The following is a 26,768-nucleotide window of genomic DNA, read 5'->3' as shown; positions in this document are numbered from 1 at the left end:
GGTTTTGTATGTGATGTTGCTTTAATTGAAGCTTTGTCACAGGCTTCTCAGACATTGCAACTTTTTTCAGAAGTCGACATCGAGTACTTTTTGAAATATTCTTCAATCCGGCTTGGTCAAAAACTTCTCGACTTGTCTGCCCAGAGTTCTTAACAACTTCAGGTTTAATCTGGAGTAGAGCACGGCGTGAAACAACTCTAGATTTATCTTTTTTCAGATCTCCTACGTACCTATGTAGCGTTCTTGACCATGTTCCTCACAGTTTGATGGTTCCTTCCTATCTTTTTCGATATTTCGAGCGTAGTTTTATTTTTTGCTAGTTGTTCTGTAATAGTACACTTTTCAGAACTACCGAACCCACCTATACGACCAATTTTGTTGACGAAACACACTGCCTTGATAATAATTTTGTACACCTCATATACCGTGGATTCAGCAATTACGATGGCAAGTTGTTTACATTGCGCAGAACAGTAGGACAATTTCATAATACGCGCAGCTCAGCATTGCCAACGTTTCCGAAGCTTTTGATACAAAACAACCGGTAAGTTTCTGAAACTGGTAGTAAAATGTTATCTCGTTTATAATTTGACACGCAGTATATATATATATATATATATATATATATATATATATATATATATATATATATATATATATATAAGAGACAATTTTATCAGGATATAATTTATGAATAACAGGAATCAAAGGATTGACTCTTTGGGTATACCCCCATTTTTATCATATTGATTTGGTGTACGACTAACCTGGATTCTTCCTTTATTTCAGAGTTTATTTTTAGTCTTCGTCAAGTAATACCATATTATGTGATTTTCATGAGGAAACCATGTTAAAAGCATTAGATATATCCAAAGCATGGTATTTCTATGACGTAAATACCCCCGACAAATGTGAAAATCAGCAACATCCATACTCCTACAGAGTAGAGATCTCTAGATGTAAGAAAACATTCTACTTTAATAGTTTCTTCCCAAGTACAACTCTACTTTGTAATTCTCTTCCGGGTTCTAGCTTCACCGACTGTACTGACATACAGGAGTTCAAATGTAATGTTAACAGGCATATTGATGCTCAAATCCCTACATAGTATCAATGCAATTTATGCCCCAGATAGAAGCCCGCTATATCAAGGTTGCAGTGTGCTATGTTTGGGGTAAAAATGCAATAACAAATATGCCTTGTAATTTTTAAACTATATAACATTGATTTAAGTCACGTACGATAATTCCTTGAATGATTAGTGGCTCGCAGTGAAGGTCAGAGTTGCTGCCTAGAAAACCATTCATATCTTTACAATCACATTTTACGCTTTGTTTTTAATTTACAAAAAAAAACTTGATAGTTTATTTATTTATTTGCGGATTATAATCCTCATCGTTATAGTTGTTGTTTCACAACATTTCGGTCAACTATTCTTTGAGATTCGTTAGTTTTAAACCGCGACGGGATAGTAATACTGAGTCACTGAACTGTATCCTCAGTAATTACTGCTTTCTGTCGTTTCAACACAGTTTGGCTTACTAATCCTCTGGCCGCTAGGATTGAAACCACTATCTTCTGACAATGCTAACCTTGAACCGTAGCGAGTTAATGTCTTTATTCATTGCACGAACGACCTCGCTACTTCGATTTAGGTAGATTTGTTTCGTCTCATGCATCCAGGATTTTCATTCTCATCTGATCTTCAACAGGGTGAGACGACAACAACTATGAAAGCCAGTAATTACTAGGTCTAGGACAACAGCATATCCTTTTCCTTGTTGAGACTGTCTAGTTTGTATCCGTTGTTATCATGTTTAATATAGAGTGATGCGGTTCTCGGTTGATTAAATGTGTCTACCCGTGTAGGAATTATACCCGAGAGTCAAAACAATAAAAGGAATATTTTATTGTCATAACCCTAGTTATTACTGTGAATACAGTTGAGAGTCTAAGCATTTGTATTTCGTCGCGGTTTTGATGAATTGGCAGAAACAATGTTATGCAACAACTAGAAGAAGACGATATTCTGCAAATAAATAAATAAATGTTAATATATATGTATATGTATATTTATATATATATATTAGTAGAAATGATAATTAATAAAAACTGAAGAAAGTATTCATTACTGTTGTAGAGCAAATATGCGATTTATTTTTATTAACGTATCTTTCGTTAAGTTACACCATTGTTTCAGCTATCCGTCCGTTTTTCGGCCGTCTGTCAAGACATACTTATCAAGAAATCATCTCACCAACAAGTCGCCAAAAACTTTAACATTAAGACTCGAATTTTTAAGTAACCCCCTCCTCCGAGCCCCATATATTCCCCTTCCCCCTCCATGTATCCCTATGCCCTCAGCAACACCAGAAATTAACTTGCCAGACCCTCCCTCACAAGTTCCTTAAACTCGAAATCTAGAACATTACCGACATACCAAGCACCCCCTACCTTTCCCCCTTGTTCCCTCCGTCTCTTCCCCCAGCTATTGCCGCACCCCTCCCCTGTTCACTCTTTCACTCTTTCATCCCATAAAAACGAACATTCCTGTAAAAGTCTGAGGAAGCTACAGACGGCCAAAAAACGGCCGGGTAGCTGAAAAAATAATGTAACTTAACAGAAAGATACGGTAATAAAAAAAAATCGTGTATATATATATGTATATATATATATATAATTATATATATATATATATATATATATATATATATGTGTGTGTGTGGAGGGGGTTGTGTGTGTGTGTGACTGTGTGAATTTCTTATTTCCAAAAAGAATTCCAATAAAAGAATAATATATTATTCGGTACAAACCCGATGAATAAATAGCAGTGCACAACAAAAATACTTGAATATATAAGATTAAAAAACATCTTACATTGATTGTCCTTCGAAGCCCGTAGTACAGTGAATATAGATGTAAAATTTCTACGGTTCCTGGTGAGCATTGTCTGAAAAGCCGGTCAGACGCATAGTTGGCAAAAAAAAAAAGACAGTAACGTTGAGAGATTCAACATTTTTATCCCGTTGCCGTTTACTATATGACGGAGCAGAAAGAAATTTTTGGCCCAAATGCTGTGATACAAAAACTAAAATATGAGGATAATAGTATAAAAAATATGTACTGTGTGTATCTAAAAAAAGTATCCAATAATAAAAGTGCATTGTTTGGTTAATTATACATTAAGAATGAATGTTTTATTTAGTTTGTTTCTCTGACAGTCAATTGTTGAACGTAATAAATGCATTATGATCCATTTAAACACGTACTAAATACAGTGTGAATGTATCATATTTCGAAATATTAGAAACTTTAATTATTTTTAGAAATGGAGAATACCGTATTAATACTTAATAATAATAATAGTAGTAATAATAATAATAATAATAATAATATATATATACACACATTATTATATACATTATTATGACCTAGAATTAGATCCAAACGTAAGTAGCCGAGTTGAACTTTCTAATGAATAGTGCTTACAACACTACAAAAAATTATGATACCTATTGTGTAAGATCCAAAATTTATTATTTACGCCATATTCCAAAATATAAATTTAAGCATAAGCGATTAACAAAAAACAAACAAAAACAACATACATTCATTGGTAAATAAAATAAATATGGTTGGATATTACTTTAATAGTCCCAAATAAATAAGTTTTCTGTGCCTCATTCTATTGTACGCATCAATTAACAATTATATAATCCCCTAAACTAGAAAAAAATAAGCGACAGGGGGAGTGTATGTACCAGCTGGTTCATCTATTTATCTAGTAATATATCTATATATGTCCAACTATAGGCCTATCTCTTCACTTATCTACATCTGTCTCTGTATATACACAGACACACATGCACACACATTATATATATATATATATATATATATATATATATATATATATATATATATATATATATATTTCAGTGACTTGGCATTATCCCGTCGCAGTTTAAAACTAACAAATGCCAAAGAATAGTTGACCCGAAACGTTGTGAAACAACAACTATAAGATGAGGATATATATATATATATATATATATATATATATATTTTGTGTACAGAAAGTTGTTAGTTGAGACAGGTCATTGGTACCGTCGGTTTCAAGCCCGATAATAAGGCCCGTTTAAGGTATCCTTATCAAGCTCTCTTCAGCCAATATTCCTTTTAATTGAGCACTCTGCTGGAGCCAAGATTTTCCTTTTAATTGAGCACTCTGCTGGAATTCTTTTTCCAAAAAAAACTAACCATATATATATATATATATATGTATATATATATATATATATATATATATATATATATATATATATATATATATATATATATATATATATAAGTGGTCTGGCAAACAAAACAAGAAAAGACAAAACAATTTCATCTTAAACAGCAATAGTATAGCTTGCTTGCCATGACACCGTATATAAAAATGTAGGCAACTTTGGGCATCTCTTATTGAATCTATATATATAAAAATGTAAATGTTGGTTCGTTCGGAGTTAATTGTCTAAAAAACAACAGGACGGATGGCTTCCACGTTTTGGTATAATATGTTTACTATATCCATGTGTGTTTTTACATATTTCTTTTTAATTATAACATTATACTTCATTTTTCTATGATAAATAGCTGGATTTCTTTGTACTAAAAAATCTGGAGGTATTTGGCACCCAGACACCCGCATTAGATTGCTTGAAAATACTTTAAAACATAAAATAAACTCATTCATGTAAGTAAAAAAGTAGCATTTATTGCCTTTGTTAACAATTATTTATTGATTATTTTTTTGTTTTTCACCTTTTTTTCGACTAACCATTCTTAAATCTCATTATAAAATCGATTTTTCCAAGTACATTTTAGGTGGGGGGGGCATTCCAATCTCCCCGAAGGGGTTTGTATTACTGTACACGGGTTTGTATTACTGTACACATAGATTCGAAAAAGTTGTCAAAAAACAAATATATAACAAATAAATGTTATCAAAGCCAAGATAAGTTACTTTTCTGCCAAACTGGCTAGCGATTTTCTGGACATTTCTTTCTCCTGATCTCGTGTTTTTTTTTTAAATCTCAGTTGACAACATTGCATCACTAAAAAAACACCACAGGCTTAATTTAAACAGAATGTGTTTACAATATCGGTAATTTTTCAATGGGTTTATTGATAATGTAACCATGTGATTGAACTTTAATTTAAAATAACCACGCGTGGTTGCAAAATGAATGCCGACGCTCAAAGTGTATACACATTTTGATTCCTCCCTTTACTTAAAAATTCACCAAAAATCAGGAAATTAACGAATTTTAATGGAAATTGCAGTATTTTTCAAATAATGATCGCAGAATATAATGAACGAATTATTTATACTTAACTCTTGGTGAAAATGTTTTATTTAGTTTAAACAAAAAATACCTTTACTAAAGTTATGGTTTTCAGTAGTAAATAAAAAACGCAAGAATTTATTTTTGCTTTTTTTAAAGCATCGTAATTTGTAACAATAAAAAATAAGTTTTACAGTAACATTACGAAAAAAAGCCCCTAAAGTCCGTATTAATGTATTCGATATAACTCGAAGAAAAATGAATTATCGGATACTATTCAGGAAATTAAAGATTCAATTAGATTCCTATTTCAGTCACCTAAATTCTTTAGGGTGAAATGAGTTTAGGAGTTTATAGCCAAACCTAAATATATATTTTTTTTGGTAAATATCCAGATACGCTACTACAGAACACCGACCACTCTAATTTGTTGGGGGTGATGTTGGGGCGCGCGCGCGCCAACATCACATCCGCCCCCGCCCCGCTGTCGCCCCCAATGTAGAAAGTAAAATCTTCGGAAAATGTTACATGGTGTTCTAATTGGTAAATTTCGGTGCGTTACTTACGGAAAATTTTAAAATTCCATGTTCCAGGTAAAAAAAAAAAAAACAGATAAATTACCCTCCCCCCTACTCCAACTTAGTGTGCTTTCCTTTTTTTATTTTATTTCTTTTTCAGCTAATTTTAAATTTTCCACCCAAAAAGCGCTATAATGTATTTTTGAAAATTAGAAAATTCTATGTCCTGGAAAAAAATCCCCTCCCCCCAACGTAGTTTGCTTGGTGAAGCCGTCGTTTATGCTACAGCGTGCATGCGCGTAGCATAAACGGATGCTGCAAAATGGTGGAAAGAAGTTCGTGGGTTCAGGGGTAAATACCATGCAAACGATAAATTTGCCCCAAGTTTGACTATCAGATTCGTTGTCAGCGACCTCAATTACCTATAAAAAAAATTAGAGTGGTCGGTGTTCTGTAGTAGCGTATCTGGATATTTACCTTTTTTTCTTGCTTAAAAAATAGCATTAATACAGTAAGTTAGGTAAACTGACTTTTTCGTTTAAAAATGGAATTATTTCCCTTTCGTTATTAACTTTTAAAAAAAAAAAAATTTTAATAAATATTTTGTGGCGTTTGTATTACTGTACACATAGATTCGAAAAAGTTGTCCAAAAAGAAATATATAACAAATAAATGTAATCAAAGGCAAGATAAGTTACTTATCTGCCAAACTGGATATATTTTTCGTGTTTTTATTCAATGTAACATGTTTATTCAGCTCGAAAACCATACAGTGTTTACCGATGTATTGGAACATTCAAGATGACGTCTGATTCTCTCTTTACCACGGTAAGTGTGGGAAAAGATGTTATAAATAAAAATCCGGATAAAATACTGTTAAAAACTCGCTCAATAGGCCTATATGTTACCGGGACATAGGTTGACATATATTCGGCGGGTTTTTAATAGTATTTTGTATAGTTTTTTTTTAACACCTTTTTCCATACTTACGGTGTTAAAGAGGGTGTGAGACGTCATCTTGAATTTTCGAATACATCGGTAAACACTGTATGGTGTTCGAGCTGAATAAATATGTTACATTGAATAAAAACACAAAAAAATATATCCAGTTTGGCAGAAAAGTAACTTATATTGGCTTTGATAACATTTATTTGTTATATATTTGTTTTTTGACAACTTTTTCGAATCTATGTGTACAGTAATACAAATACACATTTTGTGTTTTATATACATAAAGTACAATTGTTGAATGTTACTGTTTTGATTATATTCGTTTGGGGGGCACAAATAAAAAATTAAGAAAGATTAAAATGAAGCGAAATTTAAGTTTCCGTTCCATTTTTACAACAACCGTAAAACAGTGCATACTCAGCAAGTTTTATCGTAATTTATAAGCATATTGAAACACTAAATCAACATTTTATTTATTTTTTTGCATAATTAATGATGAAAGTATTTTTCTGTTTATTTTCTTAACATCTGTTAAAAAAATAAATAATTTGTACATTCTCTTGAAAAAAGAATCAAACTTTTCTCTACTTTCACATGTGTTCCATTTTAACAAACTGAGCCACAGCAACGCGTGGCCGGGTACAGCTAGTATATATATATATATATATATATATATATATATATATATATATATATATATATATATATATATACACCAATTTTCATAAAATTCCTACCGTAGAAAGTGTTATTGTCTCCTAAACGCCTGCACATTATCATATAGCTGTTTCCCATAGAGCTAAAGATATGAGCCGTTCAATATTCAATTTGGATATGAGTATAGATGTATCCATATATATATATATATATATATATATATATATATATATATATATATATATACTAGATTTTTTGACAATTGTATGAGTTCGAAATCACGATGTGTGTTGATCGAAATAAACAAATAAAAGCCCTTTGCAAAGCTATTAACCAGGATTATATAAAGGGCTATATTACATTTGCCCTTAAGCTCGCACATTATTGTTTAAAAACGTGGTGGTCACTATATTTAGCTTACGTAAAATGAGTGCGCACTTTATGCCCACGTTTTTGCTGTTCTTATATTTTTAAGTGATAGTTTTTTTTGTAACCCTCTAGACAAACACAATATCTTCCTTAAAATGCCAGTTTTGCTTTGTTTTTCAGTTGTGCTGAAAAAGAATATTGCATTAAAAATTTCCGCAAATACGTATTTTCAGAAAGAATATGCGCCCTTGCGTGTACAACAATGACCACCACCTATAACATAGAGAACTGCATGGCGTAATACCCGTTAGAATAATAATTTTCGGAAAATTTAAATGCGATCCTTGATTTCAGCAAATATGAGATCTATAAAAACACTTTTATTTCAGTATGTAATTCAAGTATTTCTGTTATATTTAATCCTAGCGTTTTTCTCGTCCATAAATGTTTATTTGCCTACCATGTTGATCTTAAATATTGCATGGACTCAATCCATTATATTATCCTTTCAGTACATACCCCTCTATCCTGCTTTCACTTTATCTCGCAATTACTTATAACGCCACCAACTAACTTTCGGCAGACCCCCCCTCCGCTTTTCTTTTATATCGCAAGTTTCTTAAAACATAACTAGCTACAGTTCAGAATAAGGCCACGCTTTTCTTTAAACTGTTAAATAAAAAAATCGAAAGTATTTTGAACGCTGATATTATTAAAACTAAAATTCTAATCAACAGTTGGCATTTTGGAGACGGAAGTGTTTTTTCGAGATAAGTGACTTCTATATTAATCCTACTGTTTTTCTTTGGATTCGAATATTAATAACTACATTTTATTTCAGTATTTAATTTATGTATTTCCGTGTAATTAAATGCTAGCTTTTTTCTTGTCCATAAATATTTATTTATCACCCAAGTTGATTGCAGAAATAGATTATGTAATTGTAGTCATTTTTAGTTCGTGACAGGGGAATCTATCACCATACTTTCCATCAAACACGTCCGTTGGACTTTTACTAAGTATAATACTTAATATTGGTTTTAATGGAGAGTAGAAAACGCATTGTGGATGCGTTATCGGCAGCTCCACTTACTCTCGATTCTCCTTTTTTATTCCTCAGTCCTCATTTTTTTAATGCGTGAGTTTTCTGACAAAAGGAGAAGAAAAAGCTGTTTTCTAGGTTGGCAGAGATGGCGGAAATTTTCTGTTTCTATGTCTATCCTTGTAGCAATGTCACTAGTAAGGGTGGTGGAGGTAAACGTTTTATCTGGGCTGACGTTAACCGGCTAATAATTAGGGACACGAACCTTGTATTAACACTAAGCAGGCTGTCCTATCAGCAGGTGCAAAGTACTGGGACTGCTGTATTGCCATTTGGTGAATGGATTCTAGACCATGCAGTAGCTTCTAGTGGGGCCTCTCGATGCCATATTAGTGGGTAATTGCTACGGCTTTACCTTATCATGTTCTACCAAAAAAAAAAAGTCTTCGTTTCTTTTTCACTTTATGTTTCCCCTCTCTGTCCTGCTCTAAGCAAATCTGACGAGTTAGTCAACAAATTCCAAAATTCCATCATGACAAGTTTCAAGAAAAAATACACGATTAAACCCGGTTCTCAACCTTCCAAGGTTCTGGATATGACCTAAAACTATATCCAATGGCGATGGCCCCAGCTTGCAGGCCTTAGGGAGTGTGGAGCCACCGTTTAATTATCATTGCTCCCAGGTCCACTCTGACCCGGAGTGGTAGCACCTGTTAGGGTGCCAAGTATTGGGTAAATAGAATACGACTTAACAAACGAATATACTATATTAAAAAATCGGCATTAAATAATCTGAAAATGGCTGATATGCCGTAAAACAAAACAACCAATTAACCAACCAACTTCCAACGTAGACCCCTACTACCATGTCCACTTCTCCAACATCAGGTGTCTACGTTATAAGCTTCCAGAGCTTGAAACCCAATTACAGGAGACAAACCCACACCTTTTATTTTTAAACAAAGCTGGCATTGGACAGGCTATTTCCCTAAAAGAGTTCGCAATTAAAGGATACTCTAACTTAACTTCTAAATCTGCCCCCAAGACTGCCATGGGCATGGAATATGTGCCTATATAAAAGATGGTTTTCCATGTGGTTGGGGCATCTAACTTACCCTATATGTTCTTCCGAGTTGCATTAGCTCACACTACTGCATTTATATTTACTCTCTATCGTCCCCACAACAGCGGAGTTACTATATTTAAAAGCATATCTGAGAAAATTGGCCAAGTCCTATCTGCTTATCCTTCAGCTAACATTCACGTATGTAGAGACTTCAATGTTCACAACGTGGAATTATTGACCACCTCAAACCAGACCGATGATGAGGGGAGGTCCGGCCATTATTTCTCCATACCTTATGACCTCACTCAGATTGTTCACGAACCCACTCGTATGCCCGACAATGACGGCCAGTATGCGAGTCTACTAGACCCTTTTCTCACAACTTGCCCTGAACTATGTTCGGTTTATGTTCTGTCTCCTCTTGGATCTTCCGACCACTCTGTTGCATCAATTAAGATGAAAATGAAATGTCAATACCCCCAGACGTACCTCTCATAGTACCGTATATCGATACACTAAGGCTGACAATGATAGCTTCCGAACATTTATATCGGATCTAGCTCTGCGTTCCATGTTTAAAAAGGATGTGTCCTCTATAGTATCAGACCTGGCGGAATGGTTAATTGTAGGCACAGACCGTTTCATACACTCGAAAAAGTTCCAGCAAAAACCTAACAGCCAGCCATGGTTCTCTCCAGAATGTTCTGCTGCAATTGCCACCGAAATCACCTTTTCCACTGTAATAGATGTATGGGAATAAAAGCCGCTTTAAGGACTGCCAGCAACCATTGTAAGAAGGAATTAAGAACGCAAGAGAGTTATATGCTCAGTCCGTCAAGTTCAAAGTAGTTGAGCAGGGGCTTGGTTCCCACCAGTTTTGTCAAATAGCAAACAGAATCCTGAAAAGACGCGTGTGCTCTATCCCAAATAGCATCAATGGACCTGAGGTAATCTCGTTAGCAAAGCCAAACTCTTTGCCAAGAACTTTGCAGCTAATTCTACCCATTGAGACGAAGGCCGCCAACCCCCAATATTTCCTCCTGCATCAAAAAACACGCTATATGATATACATATATCTGTACGTGGTGTTCCCAAGATAATCAAAAACCTTGATTCCAGTAAAGCAACCGGCCCTGACGGTATTCCAATTATAGAACTAAAAAACTTCAACCAGAACTAGCACTCAAACTTACAAAACAGTTTAATCGTTGTCTTAAGAAGAATAGCTCCCCATCACACTGAAAAATCTCATCAGTATGCCCTGTACTTAAGAATTCAGGTTATCGCTCATCCCCCTTCTTAGTACAGGCCAATAAGACTCATGTGCGTCATGAGTAAGTTGCTGGAATCTGTGTTAAATAGAGAAGTAATCAACCATCTAAACAAAAACAACCTTCTTAGTGACACTCAATATGGTTTCCATTCTGCTAGATCTACAGCAGATGTGCTTACAGTTGTATCTCATAGGATTAGCAAATCTCTCGACGGAGGCAACCTTTCTAGGCCAATTGCTCTTGACATATTTAAGGCCTTATATAGGGTATGGCATAAAGGTTTACTTCACAAGATCTCAAGCTATGGTATAGCTGGAAATGTCTTCTAAATTATTCAATCATTTCTTTCTGATAGATTAATAAGAGCAGTAGTTGAAGGGCAAAAATCAGAAGCTAAAACTATTAATGCTGGAGTCCCTCAGGGGTCCATCCTGGGCCACACCCATTTCCTGATCTACATAAATGATCTGCCAAATCACATCCTTACATCATTTGCAGGCATTTATGCTGATGACACTAACATTTATGGTAGCACATCTAAGACAGTAAACGCCCAAGTTTTCTCCGATTTTATCTACTCTAATCTTGAGCACGTAGTACAATGGGGAAAGAAGTGGCTGATTACTTTTAATGCATCAAAAACCAAGCTTCTCTCATAACATCATCAACATTCTGATCCGCATTTGGCATCAATTGAAATGAGTGTCTATCGTCATAATGAGGCCTCAAGTTTTGACAAGCTTCTGGGTTTGGCTGTTACTCCTGATCTTAAATTGAACACGTACATCAAATCTGTTGCCAAGGCCGCTGGGAAAATGGTGGGATCTTTTTATCGATCTAGTAGCTATCTCACTGCTGATGCAATTATCTATCTCTATAAGAGCCAGGCACGTCCAAGGATGGGATACTGTTACCACATCTGGGCAGGAGCTGCTAGGAAATACTTGTCCTGCCTTGACAGCGTTCAAAATAGACTTCGTAGCCTCGTAGGAGATGTCCTTTTCTCTTCCCTGCAACCTCTATCTCACAGAAGAGATGTTGCGAGTTTGTCTATGATGTATCGGTATTTTTATAGAAAGTGTTCAACTGAGCTTCATCTATGCTCCCCCTCGCCAAACCTTCCAAATAAACACTCGTATAGCTGAAAACGCTATCAATAATTCCCTCCACTTTTTATCTCTGTCTGAACCTAAACGTAGATTCCATGAACAAAGCATCTTTCTTAGAACTGCACACCTGTGGAATTGTCTTTCGTTTTTCCTGCTTTCCGACGGACTACAATATGGTTGTCTTCAAATATAACGTAAACAAGGTATTGATGAGCCGTTCCATATAAGTTAACAAATTTACTGAATTTCCATAACTAATGATTACTATATATATATATATATATATATATATATATATATATATATATATATATATATATATATATTATACGGTGGTCAAAACTTTTCAAGGCCCGGAAGTCACTCAGGGATAAGGGTTATTGCAAGTACAGCACGTTAGTGTGGAGATTTGATGAAGTGTTTACTTAAGGGGGAAGTTCATTAGAAATTTGTTAACGTTCGACTTGAAGACATCCAAGATGTAATCAGGTGGGAAGCAGGCAGACGGAACAGAGTTCCACAGGCGTGTCGTTATAAGGAAGAAGCTTTGTTCATGGAATCCACGCTTTGATTTAGGCACAGATAAAGAGTGGGTAAAATTTTTCACAGTGGATTCAGCTAGACGGGTGTTTTTCGTGAAAGATTGGCGAGGGTGGGGCAGAGATTGGAGTTCAGACGAGCACCTTCCATGGAAATAACGATAAAACAAGGATAGGCTCGCAACGTCTCTTCTGTGGGAGAGAGGTTGCAGGGTAGAGAAAAGGGCATCCTCCACTAAGCCACGAAGTCTATTTTGATACTCTGTCAAGGCAGGGTTGGATGTTTTTAGCAGCTCCTGCCCATGTATGGCAGTGGTATTCCATCCTTGGACGTACTTGGCTTTTATATAGATAGAGAATTGCATCAGTAGTGAGATATCTTCTAGAGCGGTAGAAGGATCCCACCATCTGTCCAGCGACCTTGGAAACAGACTTGATGTACGTGTTCCATTTCATATCAGGAGTAAAGGACAAACCCAGTAGCTTGTAAAAAGACGGACCTTCTCCCAGACGAGAGCCATCCATCCCAATTAATGCCAGTGGGGTTCAGAGCGTAAAGGATAGGAGTTAGGTTTTAGATGCATTAAAGGTAACCAGCAACATCTTGCTCCACTGAACCACCCGCTCGACATCAGAGGAGAGAGAATCAGAGAGAATTTTTTCATTGACAGCCTCTGATATGTTGCCGTAGATGGTCGTGTCATCAGCATAGATGTCAACGAATGCTTTAAGTATGTGTTTAGTGTAGTCATTGATGTAGATCAGGAAGAGAGTTGGGCCCAGTATTGACCCTTGAGGGACTCCAGCATTAATACTGCAGGCCTCTTATTTTATCCATCGGCCACTACTCTTATGAGCCTATCGGAGAGAAATGAATTAATGATTGAGAAAACATTTCCAGTTATACTGTAGCTGGAAATCTGTTGAAGTAGGCCCTTATGCCCTACCTTGTCGAAGACCTTTGATACATCAAGAGCAATTGACCTAGAAAGGAAGCCTTTGTCAAGAGATTCACTAATCCTGTGAGATATAACCGTTAGCACATCTGCGGTTGATCTTGCAGAACGGAAACCATACACTGTGTCACTAAGAAGATTGTTACTGCTGAGGTAGTTTACTATTTCTCTATTTAATATGGATTCCAGCAACTTACTCATAACACACAGGAGGCTTATTTTCTGTACAGGGCATACTGATGAGGTTTTCCAGGGAGTCGGAATGCACTTCTCCTTAAGGCAACGCTTAAACAGTTTCGTAAGTATGGGAGCAAGTTCTGGTTTAATTAATTATTAATTGTCCAATTTCTAGTGTACACTCTTTAACCTTTATCCTCGAGTGGCCTCCTGGCCTTTATAATGTGGTGATGCCTGTGTAAAAACAAAAGCTAGGGTTTGATATAGGTCTACCAGGCTACGATTACAATATAAACAGCACTTCTAAAAAATAACAGCGTATCCCCCGGAAAAAATGTCGTTAAAAATTGGTGTTCAATTTACGTTAAATTGATATAAAAAAAGTGATCCCTTATTACTTCATATCTTGGAAACTACTAGTTTTCTACACTTTTAAATGTAATTTTGTTTGACACCCTCGAAAACCTGTAATAAATGTTATTTTTTTCTGTGAAAGATACATCATCTCAACCAATATTTCAATATAGCCATTTGTTTTCCTTGTTCCTTACGAATTACAAAATATATGATATTTCCTCCAAACCTCTGGCCTTCATAGAGAAGAGATTTGAATTTGCTGCTATGTCTTCAAATGATTAACATTCTTAAGTATTCCTCAAATTTTACATCTCCCCTTCTTTGGAGATAAGGTAAGATAATGAATACCTCCAGTATCAAATATTCCTAATGCACTGTGAAATGTATTTCATGTACGAAAACCAAAACGGGGCCATATAACATATTTGGAATCAAGTCTCTCCTTTCTGTTATTCCATATAATTGGAAACCATAGCCACAAGTGTTAGTCCCTCCTCCTGCAAGCAAGACCAGACTTGTTGGATAAATAAAAAAAATCACTGGGAGAAATGCACCCCAGTCTTCGTTAAGACATGCATCTAGGAGAAGCAAACTCTGATGTAGAAACCTGCAGTATACTATATACTCTCTTCTACGGCAGTCATCTGCGCCGAAAAAGGTTAGCAGTAATAACAAAATTTATTGTTGGCTCTACACAAAGCCTTCACCACTATAAACAAATCAACTTCGTGGATTTCCGAGTAACTTTGTTGTTGTGGCGAAATCTCATATTTCTAATGTCGAAATCGCGGGAGAGTCCATATATATATATATATATATATATATATATATATATATATGTGTGTGTATGTGTGTGTATATGTATGTGTGTGTAGGTGGGTGTGTGGGTGGGGTAATGTGTGAGAGAGCAATTCAATTCTGAGGTACTATTAATGTATGTTTTTTTAGCAATCGGTGTTGTTCAAAATTAATGCATATTATTTCCTAAGAATTCAGAATACATCCCGTGGTGTGGCGTGACAGATTTATCTTGTATAATTCAATTTCCATTTGACTTAATCACAAATTGTTTCAACACATTGAGTGCCAAAGTTTCTTTCATCTCCAGAGATTTTTCGATTACGTACTTTTAATCAAGTGAATTGCAATAGTTCCTATTCCAAAATATCCAACGTTGTCAATAATAGTACACTTCAGCACATAAATATATAATTATTTTATTGATTGACAAGTGCTTCTGTTGACGTTATGCTACGGGGAATATGATTCATTAAATGATTCCGTGTCAAGATATTTAGTTCTGGTTCAACCGTCGAACAGTTATGTTATAAGGCTTGAGTGTAAATTGGTGGATACTTGCTATAATTTCACGAACAATATAGTTTATTCCAAGCATCTTTGTTCTAGCAGATTTTACAATAGAGAAAACCTTTCTTTGCTCTTCATATCTCTGTTAATAAAGGTATACAAAGACAAAACCTAAGAAAACGGTATTTTATTTTCATTAGAATTCCAGTGGGCGAATCCTGATGGACAACACATGATACTATCGATTTTTTTAATCTCGCTGATTAGATCAAGAATCGAATTGATAACATTGGAATATATTTTTTCTGCGGCATACTGCTGATTAATCCCTCCTAATATTAAGTTATGACTGCTTTCTGTAGCTCCAAATATTAGCCGTCGACATAACGCAAAATTGTAAACGTGCAAGAATCATTTTTGGCATGTCTTTTAACGTCGTGAAATAGAAGATATTGTTAGACAAAAGCGTTTCATATGAAGGAGTATTACATCTTGACAACACATTCTGCTATTTACATTATTTCAACTGTAACGAAATAAAAAATATTGTAAAATAAAAAAACAAACACTTATGTATCTGCTATAATTTTGTGAATAAAATGTATAGTAATTCCTTGTACCAAAAATAAGAGCTTCTTTATGAAAAAAGGAAGTGAGCAAAGGAAAATTTAGGGTTATATCCTGGTACATGAATTTAAATTGTTTCACAATTTACGGTCTTCCTTCCGAAATTGCACTGTTTGTTTTCTGACAGAATATGAACAGCTGTGAGGTAGTCAAGTTGTCCGTTTCTGAATTTTACTATTAGAAAATCAAGTCCTACCTATCGAAATATCAGTGGCTGATTGTTTTCTCTACAATACCTTATATCCGAAAATACCTGGCAGTACTTTGTTATGAAATGCTTTCACATGATAAGTATAACCAATCTTCTTTTATTGCATTACATAACTTATTTTCTAAGGCACATATGTTGGGGCTACAGACCATTGTAGCTGTAAGCTAATTTCAGTGTAACGATGAACACGATAGATTAGAGAACCATATAGCAAATTCGTTTTCTCTTGATATGAATCATTCATTAACCCTCTGTGTGATTGTTGAATCCATCAAAATATTCAGCAGAGAGTGAAATCACTAACGTACTGTAGGATTTTAATTTCTAGTCACAATAGCCGTATCCTGTAAGAATTAATGCATGTGTAGAATATTATGACGACGTAGGATTTACAGAAAGCTTAGAATAAACACGCACATGCGAAAAATGAGCTTGTAAAATTTTCAAATTTTGGAAAGCCATACGAAACAGCTCAAGATTAACTCGGATTTTGGTCGTCAATTAAACGTGGAATTGTGTTCGAGATTTTATCAAAAGGACCGTCGAGCAACACATCAACAATTTAAACTCCCTCCAAAGTGTATTAAAAGCATTCTCAATAACTTCGGTGATATATACCACAAAAGCACATCTCATTACTGGTTGAGATATATATTTAATGGTATTATTTCACGTGTTAATGAAAGATTAAATTTGCTTCACTTAATCTTATAAGAATAGTATACGAACCAGTAATCAAATGGATTGTCAATACAAGAAACCGTTTAATCTGATTAATAACAATAAAATAATTTTCGAATCATATACGAATATGAAGCCATACTAGTGATATATAATTAAATTTAGTGATTGCTCCAGTTTTCCACTATTAAAGTATGAATGGTATTTCTTTAACAACTTCCTCAAAATATATACATGTATATATATATATATATATATATATATATATATATATATATATATATATACTAGATTACTCGAGACCCGTGGGTCAGTATGTTATATTAGCTATGGAATTCATGTATAAGCGTGACACTTGTGACGTAAAGAAAATAGTTTTTATTTGACATAACAGAAACATTTAAATGAAAGTATAATAAAATGAAAAAAAAAGAATAAGGATAGATTTCTGAGTTGTTCTGTTTATTTTAATTAATTATTTTTTAAATAAAATACAATTATAAATTATAAGTGGTTGGCTATACCTATAAGTAAATGTTCACTGATACATATTATAGTTACATTCAACTTTTGATGTATCTGTTTTTTTTTACATCGTTCCTTTCTGTATTACGTTTAAGCTATTTTAAAACCCGCTCTTTCCATGTTAAATAATACTTTCGAAATAATAACATTAATATTTCAGCGTCCCAAAAGTCCTTTTGTTTATTTTAAACCCCGCTCTCCCCATGTAAAATATAATTTCGATATTATAACGTTAATATTTCAGCGTCACAATTGTTCTTTTGTTTTATTTTTCGCGTTTAAATTATCCAAATAAACAAGTGTTAATACTGTCTGCCTTTTTTTTTACATCGTTCATTTCTGTGTATCGCTTAAGTTATGTTAAACCCTACTATTCCCGTGTTAAATAATAACATTTATATTTCAGTGCGCAGGTCAAAATCTGCAAAAGATGCGATTTGTATTCATTTCTTTACGTTGTTATGGGTTAACGTTTATGCCCGCATGCGCAACCGAATGTTGTAACCCTAAAAGTGGGTTACATACATCGTTGCAAAGTAATTTGAGTGTTAAATATATATTAATATATACATATTAATATATATTAAAAAAATTATATATATTAATATGCACATATTAATATGTATTACTATATACTAATATGTAAATACTAATACATAGTTATATTAATATATATATCCATATTAATATATATAACATACATACATACCAATATATATATATATATATATATATGTACACACACATCAATATATATATATATACACATACCAATATATATATATATACACACATACCAATATATATATATATATATATATACATGTACACACACATCAATATATATATATATACACATACCAATATATATATATATACACACATACCAATATATATATATATATATATATATATATACATACCAATATATATATATATATATATATATATATATATACACATACCAATATATATATATATATATATATATACACATACCAATATATATATATATATATATATATATATATATATATATATATACATACCAATATATATATATATATATACACATACCAATATATATATATATATATATATATATATATATATATATATATATATATATATACACATACCAATATATATATATATATATATATATATACACATACCAATATATATAAATATACATATCAATATATATATATATATATATATATATATATATATACATTAACGACCTCCCTAAACACATACTTAAATCATTCGTTGACATCTATGCTGATGACACGATCATCTACGGCAACACATGAAAGGCTGTAAATGACAAAGTTCTCTCTGATCCTCTCTCCTCTGATCTCGACCGCGTGGTTCAGTGGGGAAAGACGTGGATGGTTACCTTTTATGCATCTAAAACCAAACTTCTACGCTCTGATCCCCATCTGGCATCAATTGGGATGGGTGGCTCTCGTCTGGGAGAGGCCACGTGTTTTGCCAAGCTTCTGGGTTTGATGATCTGAAATGGAACAAGTACATCAAGACTGTTGCGAATATCGCTGGAAAGATGGTGGGATCCTTCTACCGCTCCAGAAGATATCTCACTACTGATGCAATTCTCTATCTATATGAAAGCCAAGTACGTCCAAGGATGGAATACTGCAGCCATATCTGGGCAGGAGCTGCTAAAAACAGCCTATCCTGCCTTGACAGAGCACAAAATACCCGTTGTGGCTTAGTGGGGGATGCCCTTTTCTCTACCCTGCAACCTCTCTCCCACAGAAGAGACGTTGCGAGCCTATCCTTGTTTTATCTTTATTTCTATGGCAGGTGCTCGTCTGAACTCCGATCTCTGGTCCCCCCTCGCTAATCTTTCACAAAAAACACCCGTCTAGCTGAATCCACTGTAAAAAAATTTCCCATTCTTTATCTGTGCCTAAATCAAAACGTGGATTCCATGAACAAAGCTTCTTTCTTAGAACTGCACGCCTGTGGAACTTTGTTCCGTCTGACTGCTTCCTACCTGATTGCACCTTGGATGTCTTCAAGTCCAACGTTAACAAATATCTTATGAACCACCCCCTTAAGAAAACACTTCAAATCTCGATACTAACGTAATGTACTTGCAATAACTGAGTGCCTTCCGGGCCTTTATAAGTGGTGACCACAGTAAAAATATGTATATATTAATATATGTACTAATATATACATATATATTAATATATTAATGTATACATTCTGATATATATATATATATACATACCTATATATATATATATTAATATATATATAATTATATATTTACATATGAATACATAAATTAATTTATATATATATATATAATATATATATATATATATAATATATATATATATATATATATATATATATATATTAACGATGACTACATATAGACCAATATACATAATACTTATTTAAAAAAATAAAAAATGAAAATGAAGGCCATCTTACCCGGTTTCGATCCTCGCTGAACAGAGCCAAATCGAGGACAATACGATTAAAAAAATAAATAATGTCATGAATATGGTAAGGGAAAGGAGAAAAATATAAAAAAATAATCAGGGGAAGCAAAATTACATAGAGACCAAATTAAATCCGAGAAGATTTTCTTTTTGGTTGCAAAGAGAAGGTTTCATCGACTTAATATAAATAGTCTCTCGAATTGTTAAATGATATGGAGAGTGCGACCTGCTAAAGATAGTGAATATATCGACACTGAAATTCGTGGCACACGCATGGTTATTTATAAGTAGGGCTGTGACAATATTCTATTTCCAATAGGTTCTATATTCTTTTTATATGCCGGGAATATTCTTTAAGAATATGCTCTAGAATATCCTTTTTTTACACGGGAATATTCTTTTTTTTAAAAAGAAAATGCTTTTTAGCATAGGAATATTTTTTTTAAAAAGAATGTGCTGCGTTGAGACGGAATATTCTCTTTGGCTAGCGTATATTTATTTTTATAAATCGCATATTTTCACTGTACTTCAAGTGAATATATTTATGCTAGGTACCTTAAATTTACGTTTGCAACAATATTAACCCTTTCGATTCCAATGGGCCGATATATCGGCCATGGGGATTTAAGGTAAAAGGAGACCTATAGTATTTTAATAGAACGTGTATAGTTGAGTAGTTGTAAATTTTTAAATGTTAGGGTCGAAAGGGGTAATTATTTGTTTTTTTTATAAATTCTATTGATGATTTTGTAAAAGCTTCAAATAATGCCGAAAACGCAAGAAAATACATAGAAACACGTTTATTTTATGCTATAAATACTTCTAACAATTAAACACTATCAAGCTTAAACAAATATTTTATTCATTGCATTTTACAATTAAATGCGTTTTTAAGTTCTCAAAATTGAAACTTCTGCGGTTGTCGTCTAAAACGGTCTTATACTGGGGAAAAACTCGTTCCACGTCGCATGAGACTACTGGGGCATATTTCAAGCTGGCCATTTCTTCGGCACTTTTTTTTTTTTTTTTTTTACAAAGGCATCACAACATTATCAAGGCCCAGAGGCCACTCAAGGATAAGGGTTAAAGAGTGTACAGTAGAAATTGGTCAATATAGTAATCATTAGTAATGAAAATTTGGTAAATTTAATAACTTATATGGAACGGCTCATCAAGAACTTATTTACTTTAGACTTGAACACAACCATATTGTAGTCAGCCGGAAAGCAGGAAAACGGAAGACAATTCCACAGGCGTGCAGTTCTAAGAAAGAAGCTTTGTTCATGGAATCTACGTTTAGGTTTAGGCACAGATAAAGAGTGGGGGAAATTATTGATAGTGTTTACAGCTAGACGAGTGTTTCTTGTGAAAGTTTGGCGAGGGGGGACCATAGATTGAAGCTCAGTTGAACACTTTCCATGAAAATAACGATACATCAGAGACAAACTCGTAACATCTCTTCTGTGAGATAGAGGTTGCAAGGAGGAGAAAAGGACATCTCCTACGAGGCTACGAAGTCTATTTTGAACTCTATCAAGGCAGGACAAGTCCTTTCTAGCAGCTCCTGCCCAGATGTGGCAACAGTATTACATCCTTGGACGTACCTGGCTCTTATAAAGGTAGAGAATAGCATCAGCAGTAAGATATCTACTGGATCGATAGAAAGATCCCACCATTTTTCCAGCGGCCTTGGCAACAGATTTGATATACGTGTTCCATTTAAGATCAGGAGTAATGGTCAAGCCCAGAAGCTTGTCAAGACTTGAGGCCTCCTGAAGACGAGAGCCATTCATTTCAATTGATGACAAATGTGGATTAGAATGTTGATGATGTAAAGAGAGTAGCTTGGTTTTAGATGCATTAAAAGTAACCAGCCACTTCTTTCCCCCATTGTACTACGTGTTCAAGATCAGAGGAGAGAGAATTGGAGAGAACTTGGTCGTTTACTGTCTTAGATGTGGTACCATAAATGGTAGTGTCGTCAGCATAAATGTCTACAAATGATGTAAGGATATGATTTGGATGATCATTAATGTAGATCAGGAAAAGAGTTGGGCCCAGGATGGATCCCTGAGGGACACCGGCATTAATACTGTGAGCTTCTGATTTTTGCCCCTCAACTACTACTCTTATGAACCTATCAGAAAGAAATGATTTAATAATTGAGAAGACTTTTCCAGCTATACCATAGCTAGCGATCTTACGAAGTAAACCTTTATGCCATTCCCTATCAAAGGTTTTAGATATGTCAAGAGCAATTGCCCTAGAAAGATTGCCTCCGTCGAGAGATTTGCTAATCCTATGCGATATAACTAAGGACATCTGCTGTAGATCTAGCAGAACGGAAACCATATTGAGTGTCACTAAGAAGGTTATTTTTGTTGAGATGTTTGATTACTTCTGTATTTAACACAGATTCTAGCAACTTTCTCATGACGCACAGGAGACTTATTGGCCTGTACTGAGAGGGGGATGAGCGATCACCTGAATTCTTAAATACAGGGCATACTGATGAGATTTTCCAGGGAGATGGGAAACTATTCTCCTTAAGACAACGTTTAAACAGTTTTGTAAGTATGGGCACTAATTCAGGTTGAAGTTTTTTGAGTACTATAATTGGAATACCATCAGGGCCAGTTGCTTTACTGGAATCAAGGTTTTTGATTAGCTTCGCAACATCACGTACAGATATACGTATATCACATAGCGTGTTTTCTGATACAGGAGGATATATTGGGGGTTGGCGGTCTTGGTCGCAAAGGGTAGAATTAGCTGCAAACTTTTTGACAAAGAGTTTGGCTTTGTCTGATGCTGACGAGATTACCTCAGGTCCAGTGATAATAGTTGGGATGGAGCACACGCTTCTGTTCAGGATTCTGTTTGCTATTTGCCAAAACTGGTGGGAACTTAGCCGCTGCTCAGCTACTTTGGACTTAACAGATTGAGCATACAACACTCTTGCGTTCCTTATTACTTTCTTACAATGGTTGATGGCAGTCCTGAAAACGGCTTTAGTTTCCATACATCTATTACGTTTGAAGCAGTGGAAAAAGTGATTTCTGTGCGCAATGGCAGCAGCACATTCTGGAGAGAACCATGGCTGGCTGTTAGGTTTTTGCTGAAACTTTTTAGAGGGTATGAAACGATCAATACCTACAATTAACCATTCCGTCAGGTCTAATACTATAGAGGACACATCCTTTTTAAACATGGAATGCAGAGGTAGATCAGATATAAATGTACGGAAGCTATCCCAGTCAGCCTTAGTGTATCGATATACTGTACGATGAAGAGGTACGTCTGGGGACTTATTACATTTCATTTTTATCTTAATTGATACAACAGAGTGGTCGGAAGATCCAAGAGGCGACAGAACAGAAGCTGAACATAGTTCAGGGCAAGTTGTGAGAAAAAGGTCTAGTAGGCTCGCACACTTAAAACTTTTAAATGATCTATGTCATCCAAATTTCCTTCATTTTCAAAAGTCTTCCCACTAGTAAGACGTTTTAAAGTAGCAAAACCTTTGTTCTTTTAAATGACATTCTTCAGCTTTTTGCGAAATTGGGAGTCATCCATCTCCTCCAGTGTCATTTCGACCTCTCTAATTAATTCAATAGATTTTGAAAGACTCAGCCCTTTAGTCTCCAACTTTGCAATATTTTTTGTTAAAATAGAAAAACTGTTGGCGATAAAGCCGAGATCAAATGGCAGTGATTCCTCATCCAACAGTTTTTTGGACCCCAATATACTTTGGGCCTCTGTTGAATCTAGAGACATTATGACAGCAGTAATTTCGGGCAAATGTTTGGCGTAATAATGCGCTGCATCTAACCACGTACCCCATTTTGTTACAATGGGACTCGGTGGAAGGGGCACTCCTGGGGCTAGTTCCCTGAACTTTCCGATCTGATTGGGTGCTTTTAAAAATATACTTTTTACAGTTGAAATCAGTTTATTTACTTTTGGGTGCGCCTGACTGACTAATTCCGCAACACTGTGCAAGCCATGGGCCGAACAAGTAACGTGCACTATTTTCGGGTATAAAACATGACGAGCATTCATAGCTTTGGACATATATGCAGCTGCATCAGTGGTTACAAGAAGCACATTATTATAAAGGACTTGCTGCGGCCACAAAAACTGCAACGAATCGTTAAAAAAAGGAGAAACTGCAGAATGATTAACTTTTGGCAGACATGCAATATTTCCGAAATAGCACTTGCTGCGTTCCTCTTCTACCCCAAGAATGCAAAACACAAAACAAGCAATAAAACGCTGCTCTACATCAGTTGTTTCATCAATCGAGACCCACGGTTTCATTCCAGCAGCTTTTTCTCTGAGTGACTTCACTTTTGCTTCTTACACTTCACAAACGTAATATATTCTTAGTGTAGTCTTATTTGGAATATTTCTATGTGTGTACCTATGAAGAAATTCTTTGAACACATTATTGCTCAGTTTATCCAACGGAATATCCGCTGAAATCAACGCTTTGCATAAGTCAGTGTTAAACAAATTATTCGTACTGGCTCCTAATTCAGTTGTTGCAGTAGGAACTTCGCCTAACGTTGCCGTGTAGGTATTTTTTGCCAGATGTGCGTTGGTTTTTAAATGCTGCTTTAGAGAATGTTTACAACTTTTGATCTGTAAAAATAAAAACAATTATTTAATGGTAATATATACACTTAAAGGAAGGGTAGAAAAAGTTATTTGAAGTCGATTAACGTTTATTAATTAACGTAAAAAGTAGATAAAGTAAATTGTAAATTTCAACGTTCAATCAAAGTTTGATACAGCTAGATTTACCGTTATAGAATTTCAAAAACAAAACTACTATAACAACGCCAATCTAATAGTCAACTATATTGCAAATTTTATGTATTAAAGTTTGTTCCTACCTGGATATTGCAGTTTTTGCAGGTTAAGCAATTGCCAGTGTACTGGTAATCTTCAAATTCATCGGCATATCTTGCCATCCGTTCAGCAGGAGTGTTAATTATTTTCGGCATTTTTTGTTTAGTTTTTTTTAGATCTTGTAAATTCGTCCTGGGTACTAACACGCTTTGAGTACCTACAAGGACGAGATGTCTCTACTTATTTATATATATGCCTATAATATCACTCTTTTTCAACAGACAAAATTTTAGACCCTTTTTTATGTAAATTCACATCTGTTAGGGTTATACCACGTTTAATTCATCTAAAAAAAATGAATAAATTAAAAACTCTTATCCAAATATTTTCTTTCAGCAGATTTTTGGCAAAACAAAACTGATTCCATAAATATTTTGCATATTCTTTTTTAAAAAGCATATTCTTTTTTTTAAGGAATATGCTTTTTTATCAAAAGAATATTCTCTAACCCAATATATGTAAAGAATCGTTTTTATTAAAGAATATTCTTGACATTGCCCTACTCATTAATGTATATACTGTTTATATACTGTGAACAATTGGACACTATGGAACTTAAATATTTTATTTATTGCATTTTATAATTAAATTATTCTTTAAATTATCAAAATTAAAGCTTCTTTTGTTGTCCGCTAAAATAGTCTAATAATGAAAAAAAAACTCGTTCGAGTCGTAAGAGTTTACTGGACCCTATTTAAACCTGGCCAGTTGTTTCGATACACATTGTAGTTACAATCCTTTGGACACTACGAGGCCGATATATCGGCCCTGGAGACCTAGGGCAAAAAGGATATGCGGATATTTCGTCCCTAATATAATCCTTTAATAGAATGTCTCTCATTAGGAACCAAAGATTATTGAAAATTCACAACTACGAAGGTTTTACCATGTTTAATTTAATTTATATAAAAAGAAAACTTCGTAAAATTAAGACTCGTATGCAAATATTTATTTCAACATATTTTCGGTACAACTTATTCCATAAATATTTTGCATATTCTTTTTTAAGAGAATAGGCTTTTTGTTAAAAGAAATATTCTTTAAAAAAGAATATGCTTTTTGTTAAAATAATATTCTCTAACGAAATATATGCAAAGAATATTCTTTTGTAAAATAATATGCTTGTCACAGCCCTATTTATAAGGTGGTCGCAAATCGCAGAACCATACGTATTATTCAAAACATTCGACGGCGAGAAATGTGCATAACGAATTTTCGAAGGCACATGCTGTTTCAAACGAAAATCTAATCTTTGTTATGTTCGCCCAACATAGTGCGCACCGCAACTACATTTAAATAAATAAATAAGATAATTATTATGGTGGGGGGAAACACATCTTTGCGAATAGACGGCAACATAGGCCTGGTTGAAAAAAGAACACAAGGATTAGATGGAAAATAACAACGTTGTACAGACACAGAAATTTGCTTGTTAAAACGGGCACTAATGTTGCCCAGCCAAGGTAAACGTAGGTAGACAGGACATCTATTAACCGTAATTACTTTAAGTTTATAGATATCGGAGATCTTTATTTTAATAACAGTCTTAACAATATCCAATAGGTAACCGTTATTACAGAGGGTCCTTGTAATAAATTTCATCTCATCATCCAGATTAACCCTGGAACAAATCATCAAGGCCCTATGTATTAATGTCTTGATCAAATTATA

This window comes from Euprymna scolopes, chromosome 22 (assembly GCF_053919585.1).
Source record: "Euprymna scolopes isolate OS-2025 chromosome 22, ASM5391958v1, whole genome shotgun sequence".
Taxonomy (NCBI): Eukaryota; Metazoa; Mollusca; class Cephalopoda; order Sepiida; family Sepiolidae; genus Euprymna; species Euprymna scolopes.
Note: the sequence above shows the minus strand (reverse complement) of the source record.